This window comes from Dendrobates tinctorius, unplaced genomic scaffold (assembly GCF_039654945.1).
Source record: "Dendrobates tinctorius isolate UK_male_01 unplaced genomic scaffold, ASM3965494v1 ptg000003l, whole genome shotgun sequence".
NCBI classification, from domain to species: domain Eukaryota; kingdom Metazoa; phylum Chordata; class Amphibia; order Anura; family Dendrobatidae; genus Dendrobates; species Dendrobates tinctorius.
This window is the reverse complement of record NW_027361671.1, coordinates 67,600,159-67,625,200: the sequence shown is the minus strand read 5'-3', so window position 1 is coordinate 67,625,200 and position 25,042 is coordinate 67,600,159. Positions and strand designations below refer to the sequence as shown.

At 40.6% G+C, this 25,042-nt stretch overlaps 1 protein-coding gene and 1 long non-coding RNA gene across 2 annotated transcripts in view; one reads left to right on the top strand and one right to left on the bottom strand.

Moving 5' to 3' along the window:
* Window positions 1–25,042, bottom strand: part of LOC141059309 (uncharacterized) — a 125,692-nt gene that overhangs the window by 44,295 nt on the left and 56,355 nt on the right. The window lies entirely within an intron of this gene.
* The window catches only part of LOX (lysyl oxidase), a 115,893-nt gene that overhangs the window by 41,822 nt on the left and 49,029 nt on the right, over window positions 1–25,042 (top strand). The window lies entirely within an intron of this gene.

Here is a 25,042-nt window from a genome sequence, read left to right as displayed (position 1 = left end):
AGCAAAATAATAATGTAGAATTTCATGTTTACTACATTATTTTCTCAAATTAATGCTAATGGAATGCAGTTATCAGTATTAATCATTAATGCATTCCTTACTTGTAGGAGGCATGGAATGTACCCCAGTACGTGACAACATCATATTTTACTTCAAACATCTTTTAGATCTGTTTTATAGTGCCCAAGGCAAAATTTGCAAGTTGCAAAACTATGGAAGGGAAGGAGAGTCCTCTATATCATGAAATTATTGCATTACAAATTTTACTTAATTATTTTCTTATATATATATTTATTCCTAATTCATTTGTTAATAAATATATAGACAGAACAAGGTTAAGTAGCAAAGATTTGCGCCAAAAAACTCGGCCGGGATAGCCACGCTGCTTCAAGAGGAGACATTTATGGATAAGCATTCTCATTACCCGGTTCTACAGTACTGCACAAATGTTTTAAGTGTGGAAAAAATGCTGCAGTGTAAGATGATTTAAAAAATAGAAATAATAGTTTATTTTTGTCTTTAATATAAATACAAAGTGAGTGAACAAAAGAGAAATCAAAATAAAATTAATAGTTGGTGGGACTACCTACGAAACAGTGTTTAAGCGGCAACTCTTCTAGGTAGACCTGCACATAGCTTTTGAAGGAACTCAGCAGGGAAGTTGTTCCAAGCATCTTGGAGTAAAACTAACCACAGCTCTTCTGGGGATGTAGACTTGCACAAATACTTCTATCTCTTCATATATTCCGGGACAAACTTGATGTTGAGATAAGGGTTCTGTGGTGGCCATATCATCACTTACAGAACTTCTTATTCTTCTTCACGTTGAAGATAGTTTTTAATGATATTGGTTGTATTTTTGGGGTTGCTGACCTGCTGCCTAATAACTTTAGAACCAATGAGATGTCTCTCTGATGGTATTGCATGATGGATAAGTATCTGCTTGCATTTTCCAGTGTCATAGAAAGCTAGAACTTTAATTCTAAGTCTCTTTGAAATAGAATTGCCCAGTTGACATATGGGAAATTGCAAATAGCTAGGTGGTGAGGTAACCAATTAAGATAGAAAGAGTTAACCATTCAAGTTCACTTTCAAGTCAAGACTCCCTGGTGTGAACAAACAATTAAGGCAGGATACCTATTGCGCTCTCCAGGATGAGACATACATTTTCAACTTTAAGACTAATCGGGTAAGAGCATGCATATTTTCTCATTACTGTGACACCTGCCTATAAGCCCCAAATCAATAGTGGTCAGATCGTTGACACCAGGCCTGTCATGTTAACTATCTATGGACTGGTAAAATCCTCATAAAAAATCTGGCGGCAATCTCGAACGTCTGCAATCTTCTGAAGCAAGATATCTCATAATTGGGGAATTTCATAAAATTCTGAAAGGCTGGAACTTCCCACAACCCAACCCATGTGAGGTAGGTCATCAAGGGTGTGTGTGGTGTAACTCAGGTGCTGATAAACGGACAAGGCGAATTATGAGCTGTGTTCAATGTTAAGGAAGATACATCTCAGCGTAGGCTTGATCCACCTCAACCTGACGTTTTCAATTGGATTGCTTCCATCCGCTAGGTGATCCATCGCTGTGACCAGCGTAGTAAGTTTCTCTGTTAATCCATTTTATTTTATGTAACTGTATATGTTATATTGTTTTCTCCCCTTTGTAAAATATTTTGTATATTTTTATAAACACTATCATTCTGTAGTAAATATAAAATTTGATAGTTCTGCTCCTTTTGTTCTCTAAACTGCACCCCGAAGCCATACGCTACCAGAAATCAGGCATTCAATCAGTCTGTATAAACAACTGGTGGTGGCAGAGAGTAGTTCTTGGGTTATCGTAGAGTTAGCCGTGACTGTACGGGGGGTATATATACACTCCATGTGTTGGAATTGGAGGGGTATATACCATACGCTCACTGTCAGTTTCCCAATAACCAGCCTATTAGTGGAAACAGCCTGCAACCGCGTCCATTAATTGTCGTTGTCGCGTAATTGTCCGAACAATAGTTGACAGCAGAGAGCTGTTCATGACAAAAAGATAACAACTGGGTGGTTCTGCATGACTCTCCTGGCCATGACCTTTGACAATTGGTGGCAGCAATGGGATTCTGCGTGATTTCTCCGGTGTCATTCCTTGACACCCAGCATGAGGACTTCTTTAATCTAGATAAAATTCCCAAATTGATTTGCTGAAATAAAGCTCCAAACTTTAAGGAAACCTCCATCATGTCTGCTGACACTCATTATTATAATGTTCTCCAGCCCTTCGGTGAACAATCTGCCTTATGTTGCATCCAAATATTTAAAATTTTTACTCATCAGTCCAGAGCACCGGCTACTAAATTTCTGTTCATCATTTCCTATATTTTCGGGCAGAGCTAAATCATTTAGCCTTGTTTCAATGTCGAAGATATGACTTTTAACCGCAATTCTTCTATGAAGAATCCGTCCAGATTCCTCCAAACAGTAGATGGTTGTAGCTGATTGGTACCATTTTTCAGCTGAGGGCACTGCTGGAAATCTTCTGTTTATGAAGGAAGGCAAGCATGATGCTTCTATCATGTGTTGCATTAAGTTTCCTTGGCTGACGACTGCATCTATTGTCCTCAATGTTGCCTTTTCTTGCTGTCCTCAAGACTGCGAAATACACACAAGTACTTAACCATTGATATCATTAGTGAGGAATCTGGCTATCTAGCTCCAAATTAATTCTGTAGCAGGACAAGGACCCTAAACATACAGCCAAACAACTATATTGAGCATAAAGAAGGACAAAGGCCTGGAAATTATGATATGGCCCCAACATAGCCCTAATCTCAACATCATTGATTATGTCTGGGATTACTTAATGAGATAGATGATCTGTGGTTAGTTCTACAAGATGTTTGGAACAACGTTCCTGCTGAGTTCCTTCAAAAACTGTGTACATGGAAGAGATGATGCTGTTTTGAAGGCAAAGGGTGGTAAAAACAAATATTGGTCTAATTTAGATGTATGTTTTGTTCATTCACTTTGAGATTTGTTCGTTGATAAAAAAAAAAACTATTAACACATATTTCTGAAAGCATTCTTACTCTGCAGCATATTTTCCACAGCTTCCTAGAACTTTTGCATAAGTGCTTTGATAATCTTGGATAATTTATATGCCCTACTGTACATATGTGTTATTAAAAAATACATACATGAGCATATTGGTAAGTACTGTATTCACAATTGAGCTGTCTGTACTGTAATCTTTTGTCATGGTCACGTGAGACTGGACACACCGCCTCCAGCAGGGTGAATTTATATGACACGCGTGACCCTGGATACACCGCCTCCAGCAGGGCGAATTTAAATAATAGAACGTGCAGCCGGATACACCGCCTCCAGCAGGCGAACTTCAGTAGCACACATGTCTCGATACACCGTGCAATAACCGCAATGGCCATCGGGGGGCAAGACAAACTCCAAGCAACCAGCTCAAAGGAAAAAAAAGGTTACTTATTCAAAACCTGTCATAATCCAGCATGGATCATGACGGTTTTGAATAAGTAACCTTTTTTTTTCCTTTGAGCTGGTTGCTTGGAGTTGGTTTTGCCCCCCCGGTGGCCATTGGGGTTATTGCACGGTGTATCCAGACATACGTGTACTACTGAAATTCGCCTGCTAGAGGCGGTGTATCCGGCTGCATGTTCTATTATTTAAATTCGCCCTGCTGGAGGCGGTGTATCCAGGGTCACGCGTGTCATATAAATTCGCCCTGCTGAAGGCAGTGTGTCCAGTCTCACGTGACCATGACATTATCACCAACCTTACATTTTTTTTTCTGGTAGGCCTTTGGCCAAGTTCAGGCCGGTGAGTAATTGCTGCTGGGCCTCACTGAAGTGAGTGAGGAGCTGCATGGTTAGTGATAATGTCACGTGGACCCGTCCTGTGTGACACGACCTGCAGGACAGTTACACGTGCCGTGTCTTGTTTTAGTTACCGACCTGCGGGTTGTGTCACACAGGACGGGTCCACGTGACATCTTTCTTCAAAATTTAGTTCTTTCATCTTTTTGCCAATACTTGCATTGTGTTAGAGGATGCTGGAAAAACAATTAGCGCAAACAGGGTCTTATCCAATGACACAAAAAGAATTTCAAAAACAGGGAATTGCTCACTGGGTACGGTTGTGTGACCACTACAGTAAATGCATTATTTTGGAAATCAGCTGTTGCAGACCCACAATAAAAAAGCCATGGGATGAGTAAAGGACTCTCAGGGTTTCTTCTCTGCGCTGCCAACGATACTGATATTTTGGATTAAGGGTGTTCCATAAAGGATCCCAGGACCAAGGAGTTTTAATATCGGTTTGTCAACGCATTTTGAAGCATATCGCTTCTTCATCATGATGAAACACATATGTGATTGCATAACACATTGGCTCACCTGATATTGCATACTCCAAAAAAACACAGTTTTGGAGGCTTTTAAGATATGGCTCCTGCTGTGATTGCAACCGTTGCCTGACTCATTTTCTTTTAACAGCGTTTTCTTTTTATATCTATTCTATTATTTCTAAACACTATTTTTCGGTGATTCCTTTGCATCCCCGTTCATACTGTACACACACACACGATACACCATTTGAAAGGTAAACTTGCCCCCTTCAGCAAGAAAATAGCCAAACAAACCACACATTCACGATTTTTATCACTAAATACAGTTTAAACATTCATTTTCATAAACCTGCAGAAAGACACAATGACCTGCAGGTGGCACCTCAACCGGAAGACATTTTTTGGCCTCAACTTATCAAAACAATTTATTGTATGACCAATCTACATATATACATACCTGTCTGTGTTCATCAGCTCATGAAATACATTTACATTTGACCAGCTTGCTTTTTCTGAAATTGCCTGCGCCCCCGACGACACGGTCCAAGCTAGTTTATTAATAAAGGAAATATATTTTGTATCATTGTTTTGCTATTTACCATGTTTTGATAGGATTAGAGCATTTTGCAGATAGTATTAGACACTTTGTATTTCACATACTTTATTGTTGTACATTACTAGTGCCCAATTTGTTTACTCAGTTTTGCCTCTTTTTTTTGCAGGCATCTTCTGTTTGATTTCTTTTGAGTATTGATAATTTTGCAAAGTAGTGATCTGCAGCTGTTGCAACACTAAAACCCTCAGCAAATCATGACAGCCTGTGGCTGTAGCTTTGTAGACAAATTATTCGGCCTAGTAGTGTAGTCATATTTTGTCCCTATCCCCTATCAGTCCATATGAAAAAATAAATCAAGAATAACGATCCAATGACACGGTCACTCCCAAGAAATTATTAAAAAACAATGCTTTTATTAAAACAACTAATTTCTAGATCAAACTGCTCTCTTCATCTGGTACATATAAAAAATCTATGTGTACCTGATGAACAGAGAGGTTTGCTCTAGAAACACATTGTTTTAATAAAAACCTTGTTTTCTTAATTTATTGGAGTGACAGCGTCATTGGATTGTCATTCTTTTCTTAATTTTTTTGTTTGGATTTGGATCTTCACCCTCAGCTGGGGGTTGAAGACGACGGCTGCAATCTTCTAACTTTAGAGTTCTGCCTGAGCTTGCTCAAGAGTTCCAATCAAGCCTTTTTAATATTGGGTTCGAGCAAGCCAGTCTGGGCTGATTCACAGAAAGAGCGCCTCTGCTTCTATCACCTACCAGTGTCGTAGAGTGTGGAAACAGGGAGGCAGTTGCCCCTGTCACCAGAGCCTTTGGCGGTGCAAAATGTCACCATCCGGTGCTTCCCATGTATTGTGAATTGGTTGACGAATGTAAGCGTGCAGTGAGTGCCCGGCTTGAGCTACTTATGCTAAGTGCAGCAGGTGAGATGAGTTTTCCATTGGCCACTTCAGTCTGAAAAGGCAGCTAATGAAATGAAAATGCTCAGTATAATGAGAAGTGAGCCTTTGGTCACTGCGCATGTAGAGTACAGCAGCCGATAAGAAACTGATCTTCACTGCTGCGCTCTAAATACAGTGATTGAACCCTTGTTGGTTTTGTAAGTTTTCCCACTAAAAAAAAATGTAAGAACAGTCTATAATTTTAAGGGTAGGTTAATCAAATACTTATCTTTCACTGCAAAATGCAAATACATTTATATAATTTATACAATGTGATTTTCTGGATTTTATTTTTGATATTCTGTCTCTCAGTGTTAAAGTTAACCTAACCTTAAAACTATAGACTGTTCATGTCTTTGTCAGTGGGCAAACTTACAAAGTCAGCAAGGGATCAAATACTTATTTCCCCTGCTGTAAGCAGTGATTGAGATCACAGAATATTAGATGTAATAAATAAAGAAATAATTGAATCGTGTGCGTTCCAATAATTCATTGCTGTCATCATTCATTGCTAAGAGCTGCTTTTATAGTTTTACACTTTTTCCAACCTTTATCAGCTATACCCTAGGGCGGTGATGGTGAACCTTTTAGAGACCGAGTGCCCAAACTGCGATCCAAAACCCACTTACTTATTGCAAAGTGCCAGCACGGCAATTTAACCTGCAGTCTGAGGTTTTGCTGCCCCTGCCCCTGATGAAGCCGCATTGGTAGTGGCGATACGCGTGGGGGAGCAATTCTATCTGTGTGGCACCTTCCATAGCAGTTTAATATGATATCCTTATCAAAATGATATTGGTCGTACTGGTATATTATAATCATCTAGATAATATATCATGAGATATGAGCATAGACTTGATACCACGCATGTCATATATGAAACTATGTTTGCACCTCTGGTGTTATAATTTACTAATATTAAGTGTTGTGTGCACGGATCCATTCCACATATACTCTCTATGTGGGACTATAGATAATATATAATACACTTGTGGGTCTATTGATAAATAAATGCATTCTAAAACGGATACACCATATCCCGTTTCTAACTAGTCCTGTGTGGATGGCTCCACCCTGCATACATTGTTTGTGTAGGAACTTTCATAACAAATTTACCATTTGAGAAGGTTATGCTTATAATTGTATGTCCTTGTATTGAGACTTGTAAATCAACAGCCGCGGAGACACCATCACATGTTTCTCAACGCAAGCAATGACTAGCCAGGTCTTTCACCGGGAAGGAACAACCACGGGAAGGACAGTCTCCAATGAAGGAAACCACCTATGCCAAAACATGGTATCCATCCACAGACAGCTGTTTCGGGGTATTGCCCCTCATCAGTGTGGAGTAGGAAACTGGCTAGTAGGAGCAATGCCTAGTAAAAAGACTGCGAAAATAAGGATGAGTGACCTCATGGAGATCAACATCCAACACTGCGGAGATACCATCACATGTTTCTCAACGCAGTGATTCTAGAGCAATGCCCCCATCCCTTTCCTACTCCACACTGATGAGGGGCAATACCCCGAAACAGCTGTCTGTGGATGGATACCATGTTTTGGCATAGGTGGTTTCCTTCATTGGAGACTGCCCTTCCCGTGGTTGTTCCTTCCCGGTGAAAGACCTGGCTAGTCATTGCTTGCATTGAGAAACATGTGATGGTGTCTCCGCGGCTGTTGATTTACATGTTTTTGCATATTTCCCATAAGGGATGGGGGCATTGCTCTAGAATCACTGCGTTGAGAAACATGTGATGGTGTCTCCGCAGTGTTGGATGTTGATCTCCATGAGGTCACTCATCCTTATTTTCGCAGTCTTTTTACTAGGCATTGCTCCTACTAGCCAGTTTCCTACTCCACACTGATGAGGGGCAATACCCCGAAACAGCTGTCTGTGGATGGATACCATGTTTTGGCATAGGTGGTTTCCTTCATTGGAGACTGTCCTTCCCGTGGTTGTTCCTTCCCGGTGAAAGACCTGGCTAGTCATTGCTTGCGTTGAGAAACATGTGATGGTGTCTCCGCGGCTGTTGATTTACATGTTTTTGCATATTTCCCATAAGGGATGGGGGCATTGCTCTAGAATCACTGCGTTGAGAAACATGTGATGGTGTCTCCGCAGTGTTGGATGTTGATCTCCATGAGGTCACTCATCCTTATTTTCGCAGCTTGTATTGAGACTGACACATGGAAGATACTTGCACAGTGCACTTTGTATAAAATCTGGTCCATCTCTATTATGTTATGGCGCTAAATTGCTGATATATTAGGAATACATGTCCTTACCATTTGATAAGGTTATATTTGTGCACGTAAATGTGTGTCCTGATATTTAAATTGATAAATGCAAGGTGACAATTGTACTGTATATCCTCTCTAACATTCCTTCTACCTTATATTACCCTATGGTGCCAAATTATTGACATATCAGGGACACACAATAAAAAACTGTTGGTTGGGAGCCACAAAATAGATATACCTGGTCTTTGTACAGACTACAGTACTTTGGTGTTCGTTGTGTAATAGCCAATGTTGCGCTTTTTAAACGTTTTTACATTTCTTATGGTTTGGTCTTGTTTTTGTTGAAACAATATTGGTCACTATTGTCTATATATCTCTTTCCTTTTTTTTTTTTTGTCCAAAACTACACTTATTTATCACAAAGTGCCAACACATCAATTTAACCAGAATACTGAGGTTTTAGTTTAAAAAAAAAAAAAACTCATACATTAGCGCGCTATAGAGTCGATGATAGCAAAGCACTTGTAAGCGCTGCACTCCTAGCCACTGATTGCAGTGGAGGTCTGTTCTTCAGAATGGAGAAGATTTTTAATCAAAGGTAAAATTGCAAAGTTTTTTTTTTTTTTTTAAACAACCTCTTTGCAATTGTTACCCTTTACCATGATGACAACAAACCCTTTAGGCCAGGGATGTGAAATTCAAATACACATAGGTCCAAAATTAAAAGCTTGGACAAAGTAGTGGACCAACCTTGATATTTGTTAAAAATAATGTCCGCAATTGAGGAAGTTTTTACTTATCAAATAAAACTATTAACTTTTGGAATTATATTGGAATAATATAATATGTTATGTAAGAGCAGTAAAAAGCATATGGCCTAATGGCTTAATTTAAATATATAATAACAAATGATAAAAAAGCTTGAATAAAACAGATAATAAAGTAAATAAAGTATGATGCAAACAAAAGTGCCCCCAACCACAGTATGACACCCCCACAGTGAATTCCTCCACAGTACTCTCCACACACACAAAATGATGACCCTACTGTACCTCCCAGCAATCCCCATAACAAAGAATGGTGACCCCATCACAGTATGATTTTCCAACTGTAATCCATAACCCACATAGCCCTCTATACAGTGTAATGGACCCCACATAGTGCTCCATTCAGTATAATGGGCCTCACATAGTCCTCCATACAGTGTAATGGGCCCAACATAGTCCTCCATACAGTATAATGGGCATCTCATAGTCATCCATACAGTATAACGGACTTTGTCCTCCACACAGTGTAATGGGCCCAACATAGTGCTATATGGAGTATAATGGGACCCTGCATTGCCTTTCAAACAGTATAATGGCCCCAATGTTGATCCATACAGTATAATGGCAACATATGATTCTCTATACAGTTTATTGGCCACACATGATGCTCTGTATAGTACAGTGCTGTGCAAATTAAATGGGACAAAGCATTTTTTAAATAAAATCGTAAGTTGGTTACCAGTCAGGGATTTAAACCAGTTTGAACTGCTTTGAACAGGCACTCACACCTGTTCAAAGCAGTTAAAACTGATTTGAATCACTGACTGGTAACCAACTTACAATTTACTTAAATAAATGCTTTGTCGCAATTAATTTGCACAGCACTGTATAATGTGCCGCACATAGTCCTCCATACAGTGTAACGGGCCCCACATTGTGCTCCATACAGTATAATGGGCCCCACATAGTGCTCCATACAGTATAATGGGCCCCACATAGTGCTCCATACAGCATAATGGGCCCAACATAGTGCTCCATACAGTGTAATGGGCCCAACATAGTGCTCCATACAGTATAATGTCCCCTACATAGTCCTCCATACAGTGTAATGGGCCCAACATAGTCCTCCATACAGTGTAACGGGCCCCGCATTGTGCTCCATACAGTGTAACGGGCCCCACATTGTGCTCCATACAGTATAATGGGCCCCACATAGTGCTCCATACAGCATAATGGGCCCAACATAGTGCTCCATACAGTATAATGGGCCCCACATAGTCCTCCATACAGTGTAATGGGCCCAACATAGTGCTCCATACAGTATAATGTCCCCTACATAGTCCTCCATACAGTGTAATGGGCCCAACATAGTCCTCCATACAGTGTAACGGGCCCCACATAGTCCTCCATACAGTGTAATGGGCCCCACATAGTCCTCCAGTGTAATGGGCCCCACATAGTGCTCCATACAGTATAACAGGGCTCACATGGTGTTCCATACAGTATAATGGCCCACACATGGTTCTTAATACTATATAATGGTCCTACATGGTGCTCCATACTCTACAATGGCCCCATGTAATGCTTCATACTGTATAACAGTTCCACATTGTGCTCCATACTGTATAATGACCCCACATAGTGCTCTATACTGTATAATGGCACCACAGAGTGCTCTATACTGTATCTGTATTACGGCCCAACGTAGTGCTCATGCATGCCATCCCCTCAGCACTAGCGCTGCCACCACTGTCCTCTGCACGCGCACCATCCCCTCAGCATTTGCGCCACCACCCTCACTCTTCTCAGGACGAGTGTGGCCTGATGGGACGGCGTGCATAAAGAGAAGAGTGGCCGCGGCACTAGTGATGAAGGGGATGACGCGCGAGCTGAGAGGGCACGCAGGCTGAGGTGAGTGGCACCGGCTTTAGTGCTGAGGAGATGGTGCACTGTGTGCCCCCCTCTGGCATGCATGCCATATGTTTGCCACCATTGCCCTAGAGTTACGGACTGATTTAGGGCTAGAATTAGGGATAAGGGTAAGGTAATAAAATTGATACTTAAAACATTAATAATTGAGATAAAATGTATAACATAGGTATTTTATTTTTGTAGTTTTAGCAAATAGAAGGAAAACAACACCTAGGAGGTCAAAGCGCAAACTATAATTACATAAGCTTTTCCTCAAGTTACAATCTATGGTCTTGTGAACGGATTCTATCCTCTATCATTGTCCTGTGCAGGAAAGGCCCTCTCCACACTGAAGAGTAGTGTGCTAATAAATAATCCTACTAATTAAGCAAATATATCTTTTCTATTCTGTACTCTCCTGTCTACTAATGTGTGATATTGGGCTTTCTCTTTTCTTTGCAATGTGTTTTGGCTTACACCAGGAGAATATCTAAACATTTTTATGAACTGTAAAAGTAAAATAAACAAGGAAAGGCATAAAATTAGAATATTCTTCCCGCCAAATGTAACGATGCAATTACAATTTACTAGCCCTGGAGGACTTGCTACGTGGCTTTGTTCCAGGTTGCTCAACTTCGTCATCACAGCTGAATCCAGTAATACATTATTGTTATCTGTCTTTCTTGTAACAGTAAGAATTTGTACCCCGACGATGGAGGCCCCACGTTACTACATCTGTGTCTAAATCAAGACGATCTTGAAAAAAAAAACATTTCCTGCATATGCAGTAGATAGTCTATACTAGGGAAACAATGTACATAATTAGCAATGTACTTGATTAAATAAAGCATAGACAAATATATCACAAAAGAAAACAATGAGAATTTTTGTCTAAGAGGGAATGCTTGTTCCACCCAAGTACAGTGCATCGTAGGAGACATAGCCCTAATAAAAATCATGCCTAGTACAAATAGAGCCTTTAGGGGCTACTTTGTATTTTGCATTTATTTAACTGACTTTGCCTTTTTGCCATGTTGTCTTCAAGGCCGATTTCTTGCACCATATTCTTCAAAATTCAGATGGGCTGATGAATTTTGTGCAAAATTTTTTTTGCTTTTTTGGCGGCTTCTTAGAGTAAACAGTTACACGTTCCTTTAAAATGTCACACATTAGTAGACAATTGGGAAAAAAAATTTGTTTACATTATCAAAAGTCAAAAATGATGAATTAGACCAACGAATTTGGGTAATCAAATTCACAACCGTAGTGCTGAACATAAAAAAGAAGAATCCAAGTAAACTTTATTTAAAAAAGGACCAAATTAAATGAATAAAGTTTAAATATAAAAGCAACTTTTAAAACAATTTTACTCCAGAAAAAATACACAAAAGCAATGATGAAGTCTCCCCTTGATGTCCAAATCCATTGCTGCGTTTGTCAGAAAACAATACTTACTGAAATATGCTGATGAGGAGCTCAGTGCACCCTTGGTGTAACCGAGCCGGCACCTTCCTACCTACTTCTTATTACTTGATTGACAGCTCAAGCTTTAAAGGAGCTAGAGGAGAAACTAGTTGAAAAACAAGTAGGTGGGAAGGTGCATTTAACTACTTAGCCACCCCAAGGGTTCACCGAGCACCTCATTAATGGATATGGACATTAAAGGTTCAATTTGTTTTAGGGCTGTGTCCCCAACAAGGCGCTGTGCTTGGTGTGTACTGTCATTTTGTACTGACTTCCTTTCAGTTTCGGTCATCAATGAACACAACAAATCTTTTTTTTACCTCAGTGTTCTTCTATAGGGGCAAAAAGTCTGAACCTGTACCTTTACTAATAGCCATGGTAAAGCCCTGGCATTAAAAAGCGTCCGAGGATCACAACATGGCTTGCCTGTCCTTGAGGTAGGAAATACAGTTAGGTCCATATTTATTTGGACAGAGACAACATTTTTCTAATTTTGGTTCTAGACATCACCACAATGAATTTTAAACAAAACAATTCAGATGCAGTTGAAGTTCAGACTTTCAGCTTTCATTTGAGGGTATCCACATTAAAATTGGATGAAGGGTTTAGGAGTTTCAGCTCCTTAACATGTGCCACCCTGTTTTTAAAGGGGCCAAAAGTAATTGGACATATTAAATAATTGTAAATAAAATGTTCATTTCTAGTACTTGGTTGAAAACCCTTTGTTGGCAATGACTGCCTGAAGTCTTGAACTCATGGACATCACCAGACGCTGTTTCTCCTCCTTTTTGATGCTCTGCCAGGCCTTCACTGTGGTGGTTTTCAGTTGCTGTTTGAAGTTTAGTCTTTAACAAGTGAAATGCATGCTCAATTGGGTTGAGATCAGGTGACTGACTTGGCAATTCAAGAATATTCCACTTCTTTGCTTTAATAAACTCCTGGGTTGCTTTGGCTTTATGTTTTGGGTCATTGTCCATCTGTAGTATGAAACGGCGACCAATCAGTTTGGCTGCATTTGGCTGGATCTGAGCACACAGTATGGCTCTGAAGACCTCAGAATTCATTCGGCTGCTTCTGTCCTGTGTCACATCATCAATAAACACTAGTGACCCAGTGCCACTGGCAGCTATGCATGCCCAAGCCATCACACTGCCTCCGCCGTGTTTTACAAATGATGTGGTATGCTTTGGATCATGAGCTGTACCACGCCTTCGCCATACTTTTCTCTTTCCATCATTCTGGTAGAGGTTGATCTTGGTTTCATCTGTCTAAAGAATGTTCTTCCAGAACTGTGCTGGCTTTTTTAGATTTTTTTTTAGCAAAGTCCAGTGTAGCCTTTTGATTCTTGATGCTTATGAGTGGCTTTCACCGTGCAGTGAACCCTCTGTATTTACTTTCATGCAGTCTTCTCTTTATGGTAGATTTGGATATTGATACGCCTACCTCCCGGAGAGTGTTGTTCACTTGGTTGGCTGTTGTGAAGGGGTTTCTCTTCACCATGGAGATTATTCTGCGATCATCCACCACCGTTGTCTTCCGTGGGCGCCCAGGTCTTTTTGCATTGATGAGTTCACCAGTGCATTCTTTCTTTCTCAGGATGTACCAAACTGTAGATTTTGCCACTCCTAATGTTGTAGCAATTTCTCGGATGGGTTTTTTCTGTTGTTGCAGCTTAAGGATGGCTTGTTTCACCTGCATGGAGAGCTCCTTTGACCGCATGTTTCCTTCACAGCAAAACCTTCCAAATGCAAGCACCACACCTCAAATCAACTCCAGGCCTTTTATCTGCTTAATTGAGAATGACATAACGAAGGGATTGCCCACACCAGTCCATGAAATAGCCTTGGAGTCAATTGTCCAATTACTTTTGGTCCCTTTAAAAACAGGGTGGCACGTTAAGGAGCTGAAACTCCTAAACCCTTCATCCAATTTTAATGTGGATACCCTCAAATGAAAGCTGAAAGTCTGAACTTCAACTGCATGAGAATTGTTTTGTTTAAAATTCATTGTGGTAATGTCTGGAACCAAAATTAGAAAAATGTTGTCTCTGTCCAAATATATATGGACCTAACTGTAAATATCAGATCTATTGGGCAACCCTGTTGACCAGCTACTTGAAGGTGCTGTGGCCTTTGTCAAGTGCTGAAGCCTCTTTAGTCTCTGCACTGCTGGGTATAATTGCATACTGTTTATTTTGTAGATACTGTGATGGGTGTGGAATCGTTATGTCATTCACTCATTTAGTACAATGCCAACAGCAGGACTGCCCATTGATCTAATATTAATGGCCTTCAATAGTGTCTTCCTAGAAAAGCCCTTTAACCCCTTCACCCCACCCCAAGTCTGTTTTCACCTTCCTGTCCGGGCCAATTTTTTCAGTTCTGACTAGTGTCATTTTGAGATAACTAGAATTGAACTTTTTCTTTGGTGACATATTGTACTTCATCATAGTGGTAAATTTTGTTCATTAATTTAGGCAATAATTTATGAAAATACCAAAAAATTGACAAAATATTTCATTTTTGAAACTTTTTTTTTTGCTAGAGTGCTTTCACATTTAGGCACTTGCTCAGTGGCCCCATCCTAGTTTACTCTGCACGCCCACGAAACGGGATTTGGACGACAGTGCCATAGCCTGGAATGGTCGTGGCAGTGCAAACATCTACTGGAGACGGACACCCAGACGCAGTCTACTATGTCTGGGTGACACCATTTTAAAAACTATACCCCTCAAAGTGCTCAAAACCACATTCAAGAAATTTGTTAACCTTTTAGGCACTTCATCAGAATTAAAACAATGTATATGGAAAAAAATAAATGTTTAGTTTTTCCCACCAAAATCTTGATTGAGCACCAAATTTAGCATTTTTAAAAGAGTAAGGCTGGTTTCACATTTGCGTTTTTTTGCGTAAAAAAATGCATGTGTTTTTTTTCCTATACTTAACATGGGTGCACATAGACATGCGTTTGTATGCGCATGCGTTTTTTTGTAGTGTGTGCCCGGGCGCACAAAATGCATCCTGTTGCATTTTTTGTGCGAAAACGCATGCGCACGCAATGCGTACAAAATTCACCCCAAAACACATTATAGTCTATAAACGTATGCGTTTTTTTTAAAAAAAAAAACCATGTGCAAAAACACAAAAAAAGCATACATACGCATGATGCGTTTTTTATGTGCGTTTGCACTGCGCACGCAGCGCAAAAAAACGCAAGTGTGAAAGTAGACTAACAGGAGACAATAGACCATACAAATTGTTGTGCAATTTTGCCTGTTCCCATGTGGTGGAAAATTTCTGTTTGGGTACACAGCGGAGCTCGAAAGAGAAGTAGCACTCTAACTTTTGGAGCAAAATTGGCTGGAATAGATGTCATACTGTGTTTGAAGAGTCCCTGATGTGCCTAAACATTAGAAACCCCTCACATGTAACCCTATTTTGTTAACTAAACCTCCAAGGAATTTATCTAGAGGTGTAGTGAGCACCTTAAACCCACAAGTGCTTCACAGAATTTTATAGCGTTTAACCGTGAAAATGAAGAATACACAAAAATGCTGCTTTAGCCCCAGATTTTTTTTCTTTTCACAAGAGTAAAAGGAGAAAATGTAACCCAAAATATGTTGTGCCATTTCTCCTGAGGACACTTATACCCTATATGTGGTGGAAAACTATTTTTTGGGCACACAGCAGAGCTCGGAGAGAAGGAGCACCAATTGAATTCTAGAGCACAATTTGGTCTGGAATAGATTGCATATATCATGTCACATTTGAAGAGCCCCTGACATGCCAGGACAGCAGAAACCCCCGCAACTGACCCCTAAAGCGCTTGAGAAATTCATCTAGGGGTATAGTGGCAATTTTTAACCCTCATGCGGCTCACAGAATTGAATAATTTTGGTCTGAGTCAAAGGAAAATTGCATTTTTTTCCACAAAATGTTACTTTAGCCCTAACTTATTAATTGCTAATAGGAATAAAATGGACCTTACGGTTTATTCTGCAATGTCTTGCGATGTGCCCAATACCGTACTTGGGAAATACTTTTCAGGCACAGTGGAAAGCTCATGTCATACTGTAAGGCAGATTTGGCTGTTAGGGTTTGCGAGTGCCATGACCCACTGGAAGAGCCCCTGAGATGCCAAAACAGCCGAAACCCCCCATATGTGACCTCATTTTACAAACTAAACCGCTCAATGAATTGATCTGAGGGTGCAGTGAACATATTGATATCACCTGTGTCACAGAACTTTATACCATTGGGAGTGAAGAAAAAATAATTACATTTTTATCTCAAAAATGTTTTAGCCACAGATTTTAAATTTCCACATGGGGAAAAGAGTAAAACGGACAACAAAATATGTGACTGTACAGTACTGCTTAGCCACACTTCGAGACGCAGAAGTGAAGGAGCGCTGTTTGACTATCGGAGAACAAATTATTGTAGAATTTGTTTTACATTTTTTACTTAGTCCCTCTATGGGACTTTGTTTCATTACCCTGATCGCTGGTATAATGCATTGCAACGCACCAGAAGAAGAAGGAGCCTCCTCCCTCTCCCTGACTTCTAATTTCCGCGATAGTTATCATTTGGGACTTTTAGGGGCTTAAAATGCCCAGGGCAGTGCAAGCTTCGCTCCTTGCAGTGACAACCGGAGCTCAGCTTTAACTTAAACCGAGCGATTGCTTGGTCACAGCTCTTGTGCCACGCACGATCGCTATGAAGTACCTAAAGCTCGAGATCCCTTATCCGACCATAACGTATGGGTAGGTCAAAGGTCATGAAGGGGTTAAGCTGGAAATACACAATATAGACTTGCCAGTCTTCCCCTCATATTTTTTCCAATTAAGATTTTATATTTCCACAGTTAATGTCTCTGCAGATCTTTTCTATGCTGATCATCTTGTGAACTGTCATAAAAAAGGTCAATTTCAGAAAGAAATGCTTTATAACCATCATAGCCTGATACTAGAAAAGGAGTTGCTTCAAATAATTACACAGTGATGATAAACTAAGGCTATGTTCACATTAGCACACTGGACTTTTTTTTTTTTTATAATGGCATGGTTACGGCATCATCCAATGGATATAAATGGCTTCCAATATACTCCATTGGCTTTAATGGTGTTCACCTGAGATTTCAATCATAAAAAAATGGAAGAAAAAGCACTGGATGCTGAGCTATTCCTGCTCCTTAGGCCGGGGTCACACTAGCGATGAATACGGACGAGTGCTATGCGATAAAACATCACATAGCACTCGGACCAGTATTCATCTCTGGGGCAGCTCCCATCACCGCTTTTTTTTGTGAGACAATGCACATCACGCTGACCCCGGCAATGGAGGAGATAGAGAAATTCATTTCTCCGCCTCCTCCGTAGCTTTGCTCCGATCCGCTCTGTGCGAGAGGCGCGGAGCACAGTCGTATGAAACTCAGCTCCCGCTCGCAGCAGAGCAGGAGCCGAGGGTCATTAGCATATTGCATCCAATGCTCTCGCATCGGATGCCATACACTAGTCTGACTCCGGCCTTAAAGTGATGAAAACCCTGAAGGAGACTCTATAGACCAATATGAGCAGAGGATGGACTACACTCAGAGATCACAAGGACCCATTACAGCCATTGTATCAGTGCAAATGGCTAATTTTCCAATGGTTTAACTTGAAAAAAATTCACATCATGCACTATTTAGGTCTGATTTATGAACTTTTAGAAAAAGCCAGTAATACGGCGAAATGCGTGTCAGGGACGAGAGTCACGGTATAACTGACAGCGCCACATTGACTATGCAGCATGTACTGTGATGCAACTCACACACCAGCTGAAATAAATATGTAACGACGATACACACATGGCACGCTGACAGCGTGTCCGCCTACACGATACGTTGTATCACTGACAACTATCAGCCTTCAGCACACGTAGCAGCAGAGTGAACTCAGGGACAACACTCGCAGTCCAAATAACTACACAAGTGTCTCGTCCCCATTTTCACCCTGCCATTACTCTATCAATAAAAGCTTATTGTTATTTGGCCACCAACCCTTCATAAGGTTATACTTTATAGTGTGGCTTTGCTTTAATATATAGTCTGGCGATACATAATAAACTGCTTACAATTTATTAATCCCTCAGAATAGCCAATCATTGAGAAGAGTGACTTTGGCTATAATCTTATGATATTTTGGATATTACATATCCAGTTTTTGGTGGAGTAAGACTATGGTCCATTATATGTTCAAGGCTATTACTGAAAACACATTTTTTATACAGTATATTCCAATTTTATACTGTCACATTTTTATAATAAAAGTTACATTTTAAGCTGTATAATTTATTCACACACTTTTTCCCCTTCTCTCTCCCCTCATATACCGATTTACGAACCAGATTGGTGCATGTAACTAAACCGGAAAAAATGAACTGGAATACCTCAAGTTGATATGCATGTTCACACTGGCCATTAAACAGACAAAACTAAGGCAGAAACAAAATGAACATATACCCTGCTGTAAGTAAGAAAGAAAAAGCAATGGTGCATATAAATAACATGAGGAACTTCGTAAACACGGTTTTTAATTTAAAAAAAAAGTGTAAAAGCCATCCCACCAGCGTCAAGGTGTACCCAAATCAGGATGGCCCTATCCTCTAGTATTAAACCTTGACCATGTGTCAAAGTGACATCAATGTGGATAAGGGCTGAGCATATTTATATGCACTATTGCTTTTATATATTTACTTACAGTAGGGTATACAGTAGGTCTTAAGGCCCCGTCACACTAAACGATGTCCCAGCGATCCCACCAACGATCCGACACGATGGAATCGCTGGGACATCGTTAGACAGCCCCAGCGATCAGGACCAGCGACGCTGGTTTCTAATGTAAACGTCGGGTATCCAGGAGCCGCGTGACTCCTGGATACCTGTTGTTTACCTTTGAAACCAGCGTGTACGTCGGTTTCCAAGGTAAACAGCGGGTATCCAGGAGCCGCGGCTCCTGAATACCCGACATTTACATTAGCAACCAGCGTCGCTGATCGCTGGTCTCTTGCTGCCACATGCAACGATGCACACTGGGCAGTGGGAGACCAGCGATCGAAAAACGGCCCAGGCCGCTCAAGCATGATCAGCAATAACCGACAGGGGGGCCGGTCGCTGATCCCCGTCACACACAGCGATCTCGCTGGCGAGATCGCTGATGTGTCACAAAATCAGCGATCTCACTAGCGAGATCGTTTAGTGTTACGGGGCCTTTAGATTTGGTGCATGTAACTAGCAGGGAGACAAGTTCACCAAGCTGCACGTAGAGTCAGTCACATCCACAATTTACAGATGTGACTGGTCTGAGTACGGACGTCTGAAACTGACTCAAGGCCTCCTTCACACGTCAGAGTTTCCAGCACGTGTGGTATCCAGTTTTATGATGGATACTACACTTACTAGTGATGATCGAGTATACCCGTTGCTCGGGTTTTCCCGAGCGTGCTTGGGTGATCTCCCGAGTATTTTGGAGTGCTCGGAGATTTAGTTTTCGTCACCTCAGCTGCATGATTTGTGTCTGCTAGACAGGCTGAATACATGTGAGGAATGCCTGTTTGTTAGGGAATTCCCACATGTATTCAGCCTGTCTACAAGTCGCAAATCATGCAGGTGAGACGACAAAAACTAAATCTCCGAGCACGCCAAAATACTCGGAGATCACCCGGGAAACGATGATACTCGCCCATCACTACACTTAACCATTATAACCCATGATGCTATGCACATGTCCATGTTTTTACACAGATCGCGTGTCCATGCAAAACATGTGTGAGACGTGTGTTTTTTTTTCTGGCAACACAGATTAAAAATATCAATGGATCCGTGAAAAACATGTACAGCACAGATGCCATCCATGCGTCATTCTTGTGCTGTCCGTGATTAACACTGCTAAGTATAGGAGAAACTTTGTAATTTATTTCTTTCTTTATCCATATCGAAAAAACGCTGATGATAAAACTGGACACACGGGTGACACACTGATGGAAAACACTGATGACACAGGTAACGTTTTTTCACATTCGTTTTATACGGACGTGTAAAGGAAGCCTACAATGAAGGAAAAATAAAGCTTTCCTAATTTGAGATGAACAACCACACCATGATGATAACACAGCTCTCTCATACATGAAAAATAAAAAGTTAACTCAGGAGACATTTATCTAAAATATATATATATAGTGTCCTACCTATGGCTAGACATCCTCTGGAAAAAATACAGCATTGTTGTAAAAGTACAAACTAATATCAAATGTGACAAAAATTGGCTATTATTCCTGTAAATAACATTTTGTGACGGCCTTCCATATGAACAGATTTTCGACTTCCTCTCAATCATCATTTTAGGTGACTTTTTTATTAGAAAATATCATAGAGTGTTTGTGGCTTGTGTGCCTGTCGACTGTTGATTATTCCATATTTTATATCTACGAAGAGTATACTTGTGCATAATAACGTAGAGGAAAAGATGAGCTGGGGCACCGTCGCGTCATTTTAGACTCTGACTAACCTGACTCCAGTATATCTGAAATGTAATTACATAGCAGTATTTCCTTTGGCAACATGTCCTCTAGCAAGAATGTGCAGCAGCTGATAAACCAAATCAGACTTCATTGTCATCCTATGTTTTGTGACATGAGTATAATCACTGAGCTCTCTGATGTATGGCGCAGGCATACAAATCTGCTGAGATGCCTAGACACTGGAGACATTGATTAGTCTGGTTCACATTATGTTCTAATAAAGGATTTACCATTGCAGGTTCTATTAAGTTCAGTGGAGAGTAAAAGTCTGTTTTACAGGGGCCTCCTAAGAACCTTTATGGCATATGAATATCTAGTTTACAAAGTTCAGACCAAAAATATATTCAGAGAGTTATGGATTAACCCAATATAGTCCATAAGTACATTTAGTTTATTTACTTACATAGTACCATTAACCCCTTAGTGACAGCCAATTTTGACCTTAATGACCAAGCCAAATTTTAGAATTCTGACCAGTGTCACTTTATGAAGTAATAACTCTGAAAAGCTTCAATGGATCTCACTGTTTCTTAGAATGTTTATTTGTGACATATTGGGCTTCATGTTAGTGGTGAAATTTATTCAATATGACTAGAGATGGGCAAACCCAAACAGTTAAGTTCAGTGTCCAAACCGAACACCTGCTGTTTGGGCATGGACACCGAATACGGACTTCACCAGGAAGTCTGTGTTGCTGTTTGGGTTCGGCTGCCCGAGCACCGGGTGTTTGTTGCGCTGTCATGTGCATGACAGTGCGGCAAACACCACTTGTGAGTGGCGGTGAAATCATCCCCGCCGGTCAGAGAGCCACGGTTCCCACGCTGTCAAAAGACAGCAGGAGCGCTCAGCTGTGATCGGAGGTATAAAGTTTACCTCTGGTCACTGGTGTCAGCTGATGGGACTACTGCTCCAATCATCCAACACCTGCTGCCGTTAACAACAGTGAGATCAGGAGCGGATGATTGGAGTATTCATCAGCCGCTCCTGCGCTGTAAATAAATAATAAAAAAACAGCATGTGGTCCCCTGTATTTTTGCTAACCAGCCAGACAAAACTCACAGCTGGAGGCTGCAACCCTCACCTGTCAGCTTCAGCAAGGCTAGTTATCAAGAATAGAGGGGTCCCCATGCTGTTTTTTTATTTAAATAAATAATTTAAAAAAACGGCATAGGGTCCCCCGCATTTTTGTCAATCAACCTTGCTAAAGCAGACAGCTGGAGGCTGGTATTCTCAGGCTGGTATGGGGCCATGGATATTGGCCCCCCAGCCTAAAAATAGCAGCCCGCAGCTTCCCAGAAAAGGCACATCTATTAGATGCACCAATTCTGGCACTTTTCCAGGCTCTTCCCACTTGCTCTGTAGCGGTGGCAAGTGGGGTTCATATTTGTGGGGTTGATGTCACCTTTGTATTGTTAGGTGACATCAAGCCCACAGCTTAGTACTGGAGAAGCGTCTATAAGACACCCATCCATTACTAATCCTATAGGTGTATGGTAAATAAAGACACAACCAGAATAAAGTCCTTTATTAGCAATAAGACTAAACAGTTTTCCATTTTTCTTTAAACGCCTAATTCCAGCAAAGCCCTCGATTTCCTGTAATAAAAGTAAAATAAAAAACAACAATATACTATACCTGTCCATCATTCTGTCCCACGCCGTAATCCATGTCTGGGGGATAAACAGTTTTCAACCTGGACAGTGCCAAGATGCGACCATCCAAGCTGAGAACCACTGGTGACTGAACTGCTGTGAGCGCAGCCTCAGAGATGGTGGTGACATCATAGAGGTTACGTCTAGTCAGTGAGATCCCCGCTAGCACGGAGAGAAACTCCCCGGTGATGATTTCCCCGTCGATCAAAAGCAGTGTTTGCTGCGCTGTCATGCACATTACATGGAAGCAAACACTGGATGTTCAGGCCCCCCATTCAAGCGAATGGGTTCCGGATTCGGGTACTGTTCTGGTACCCGAACCCGAACTTTTTGCAACTGTTCGGACCGAAGACCATCCAAGAGTCTGTCCATCTCTTAATATGACTTTGAAAAAAAAACAGAAATTTGACAAAAATTTTGAAAATTGCAAAATTGTCAAACTTTTAATTCTTATGCCCTTAAATCAGAGAGTTGTCACACAAAATAGTTAAAAAATAACATTTGCTACATGTAAACTTTACATCAGCACAGTTTTTGAAACAATATTTGTTAGGAAGTTACAAGGGTTAAAAGTTGACCAGCGATTTCTCATTTTTCCAACAAAAATTTTTTAGGGACCACATCACATACGAAGTGACTTTAAGGTGCCTATATGACAGAAAACACCCAAAAGTAACACCATTCTAAAAACTGTAGCCCTCCAAGTGTTCAAAACTGTTTTCAAGAAGTTTATTAACCCTTCACGTGCTTCACAGAAACTGAAGCAACATGGAAGGAAAAATTAACATTCAACTTTCTTTCACAAAAATTTTAATTCAGACCCAAATTTTTTTATTTTCACAAGGGTGACAAGACAAAATGGACCACAAAATTTGTTTTGCAATTTCTCCTGAGCATGGTGATACCCCATATGTGAGGAAAAAACAATATGTGGAGAAAAAGCAATGTTTGGGTGCACGGCAGGACCAGGAAGGGAAGGAGCACTGTTTGATTTTTTGAATGCAAAATCAAGAGCGGACACCATGTCGCGTTTGGAGAGCCCCTGATGTACCTAAACAGTGGAAACCCCCACAAGTGACCACATTTTGGGAACTACACCCCTCATAGATTTTATCCAGGGTATTTAGAGCATTTTGATCCTACAGGTACCACACAGAATTTGATGACATTAGGTCGTCATATTGAAGATTTTCATTTTTTTTCAGAAAAATCTTGCTATAGCCCCAAATTTCTCACTTTTTCCAGAGATAACACCAAAGAGTTGACCCCATTATTTGTTACCCACTTTCTTACCAGTGCATTGATACTCCACATGTAGTCAAAAAGTTCTGTTTGGACAAACCGTAGAGCTTGGAACAGAAGGGGCACAATGTGAATTTTGAAACAAATTTGGCCTTCATGGTTTCCATATGGACAGCGGGCTCATTAACACAAAATGGTTGTGCCTGGTACTGCTTAGTGTCTCATTCACTAGAGTATATGCTGTGGACCCATTTAATGTGCTTATCAGGAGTAGTCCCGTAGCTTACACCTCCACCAATTAAACACAGGTGGATGTCCAAGAAAAGAAGACGCCAAAGGAAAGTCTTCACTGTTATAAGATGTGCATGCATTTCTTAGAAACAGATATCTGAGCTACATTTAAAGAGAAAACTGAGTGTTGTTTTTTTTCTGTATGTGTTTCACACAAGGTTCTTCCATGATCGGGGCATGCTAACTGTTCATAGTGATTTGATCCAATGCTAACTATGCTGTCATGCAGTGCAGTATTCCATAGTTCCATGTCAAAGTACAGCTACTGTATATGAATCAAAAACCTCAGGAGCTACAAATATAATGACATCAGGCACAATGTCCATGCCGGTAACAGTGTACAGTCCATGTAATGGTGCTATCCACAGTGCCCCAATACCAATCTGTGTCTGTAGTAGAATCAGAGTCCTAAAATGGTATCCGCCATTATTTCTATGCTGCTCACCTTCATTAGTGATTGCTTTGCAGCTGTAGTTATCATCAGTTCTCGCTTCCAATCTCTAGAATTAGAGATTGGTGTAGAATGAGTGACCACTCCTTTTAACCATTCAGTTTTGGAGCAGTGAGTTTTTTCAGCTCCCGTTCAATGTATGTGAAAGTGCCTATAGAAAACTGGATATTGTCCCATACATCTATTGTTGGCCACATAGCGCTACACTAAAATGGCAAAAATATACACATCCAAATTTTGCACAAATTAAAAATAATAATAGACGTGTGGCACCACTTTCTAAAAGAAATAAGACATACACCAGTAGATGTTTGACAGTGCCATGAGTGAAATTCACAGGAAACTTGTGGTTTTCCTGATTTTTGTTGGATAAATTTACTCAGGTGTCGAAAAGCTGAAACCTCATCCAAACTGCTGGAGTCACGGTAGGTGCATTATTCACTTCGTACTTTCTTTTCCTGTCAGGTTTTCCTGGGCTTGTAGTTATGTGATTCATACTGAATCATTTACATTGGTAATACATTTGTATGGAGTTGTAAATGTGCTTTAGAGCTTTCTCCACTGATGTCATCCAATTCTGTT